Source organism: Terrapene carolina, unplaced genomic scaffold (genome assembly GCF_002925995.2).
Source record: "Terrapene carolina triunguis isolate 2854851 unplaced genomic scaffold, T_m_triunguis-2.0 Scaffold706, whole genome shotgun sequence".
NCBI classification, from domain to species: Eukaryota; Metazoa; Chordata; order Testudines; family Emydidae; genus Terrapene; species Terrapene triunguis.
In genome coordinates this window covers 2,750,202-2,752,575 of record NW_020665057.1, presented here as the reverse complement: position 1 = coordinate 2,752,575, position 2,374 = coordinate 2,750,202, and the positions used below count along the sequence as shown (strand labels likewise).

The 2,374-nt window shown below is 41.1% G+C and overlaps 1 non-coding gene across 1 annotated transcript; it reads right to left on the bottom strand.

Moving 5' to 3' along the window:
* Positions 1-529: 529 nt before the first annotated feature.
* TRNAE-UUC lies at positions 530-602 on the bottom strand. The gene has a single exon. It is a non-coding gene; the product is annotated as a tRNA-Glu (tRNA).
* Positions 603-2,374: the final 1,772 nt, after the last annotated feature.

The window sequence follows — 2,374 nt, the reverse complement described above, 5'->3', positions numbered from 1 at the left end:
TGAGTCTTCATACTCTCAGTCTGGTGAGCTCATTATCGCTCCCAGGTGTTGTGATGCTGGTTTGAGCCCTGAATGCTAATGCACTACACTTCTGTGTGAATCATACAATCAGGGTCGCCCAGAGGGGGGGCAAGTGGGGCAATTTGCCCCAGGCCCTGCAGGGGCCCCCACGAGAGTTTTTTGGGGCCCCTGGAGCAGGGTCCTTCACTCACTTCACTGGAGCTTCTTCCGCTCCAGGTCTTCGGCAGCAATTCAGCAGCGGGGGCTCCCCGCCACCGAAGACCCCAGGCCCCCTGAATCCTCTGGGCGGCCCTGCATACAATATCAGGGTTGGAAGGGACCTCAGGAAGTCATGTAGTCCAACCCCTTGCTCAAAGCAGGACCAATCCCCAGACAGATTTTTGCCCCAGATCCCTAAATGGCCACCTCAAGGATTGAGCTCACAACTCTGAGTTTAGCAGGCCAATGCTCAAACCACTGAGCTATCCCTCCCCCTAATAATTTAATGTTTTTTGATACAAAGTTTTTTTTCCACTGACTGGGAATCGAACCCAGGCTGTGGTAGTGAAAGTACCAAATCCTAACCACTAGACCACCAGGGACATGAAAAGCAGAATTAATTGTTGTTGCAAACACATCTGCAGCTCAAGCCATCTTCACCTTGATTTGATGAACTTGATTTTTCTTTCCCTTCCATCTTCTCAAATGCATGTCACATTCTACAAAGTTTTCTCATCTTTACATTGCAATGTGCAATGCAATAGGGTGCCTGTTATTTTTTTTTTAAAGGGTGGAAGTTGAAAGTTCCTTTCCCCAAATTGATGTCTGATTACATGAACAAGAAGTGTAATCCAGATGCATTAATAACCCTCACTTTTCCTTTTGATAAAAATCAATTAAGGATTCGAAGTGCTGCGGGCAGGGAAAAGGTGAGATATTTTAGTTATTCATCTAAACAATAATTTCTTAAGTCAGTCTGATGTATGAATTTCCAGAGAGAGATTCTGCCATTTCTTCACCAGTTTTTGTGATAAATAAGAGAGGGATTCAAAATGGAAATGGATCCAGATCCCAGTTTTCCACAAACTTTCAGAATGTTTGTATTTGAAGCTTGTATCTACCTTTATAAGGAGTTTAAACAAGCATCCTGAATCCAATCACTCCTGAAACTTGAAGAAACCTGAGATCAAGACCTGAACCTCATGACTCAGGTCTATCTGTCATATAGAAATAGAAAGACAGTGGCCTGTCACTATGAGAATTGTGTGTGATTGGAAACTCTGAAAATCAGGCAACTTATTTAAGAGCCTAAATACTTAATTTAGGTACCTAGCTTTAGGCACCTAAGTCTGAAATTTTGGGAATACAGCCTACATGAAGATTTAGGAGACATGGTCCTTATTCTCTGGAAAAGGTTTTACTTCTCCGTCTCAATGGCCAGTTTGCTAACTGAGCGGAATTGTGAAAATAATTGAAGAAGGAGAATGGGCTTGTTGTAATAGATTTCCAATGTCAGCGCACGGACAATTGTTCTTTCTTGATATATAGGGCATGATTTATTTGTATGAAGTCTATCTTGCTGTGCGTGGAATATTGTTTGACAAACATGTTAATTCTTCCATTTTCTGTTTCAGTAGTTGCAGCATTCTGTTGTTTTAAGCTTCTGAGCAGTGACGAGTGAGATGTGAGCAGCACAGCGCTTCTCCTTCAGAATCACCTGCCTGACTCCTTCTCATTATAAAATCAGCCTACGAATAAAAAACATTGACTAATCTTGGCTTCTATAGATGTATAAGTCTGAACTTGGAAACATCTGAATAGATTTAGGAGCCATTTTGGTTTGGAACTAAGAATTCAAACATGCGTCCATAGCTTTGAGGTGTGTGAAAGAGTGCAGAGCATGTAGGAAGGAGGTTATCCTGGAGATGGGTCTGCTTCCACGTTATTCAGAATTAAACTAAATTAGCCACTTCATCAAGTAATTACAATAGCTCAATTGGAACCTCCCTGAGTAAGATTTTTGTTAGCACGGGTTTCACATTTTGACCTTCTGTTAATGTAATGTTTAATTAAATGTATGAAAACTAGTTTTCTAATTGCTTCTTCCTTTGCATGTTCTCTTGTGATCTCTACTGCAAACATTGTGTAAATGTGTCAGGATCAAAAATAAAGTTAACTAATTCAAACTTTGTGTTTGCACCTCCTTAACAGGTAGGGATATCATGAATATGGATTACTGTAATAAGAGAAATTCTCAGCATATTGATTAGTATGCTGCTGTCTGCTCTCCCCTCAGCATATTACCCTGCTGAGAAACTATCTAGAAACTTGGAGGATTTACTGACAGCTTATGTCTGGGTGTACTAACGCTACT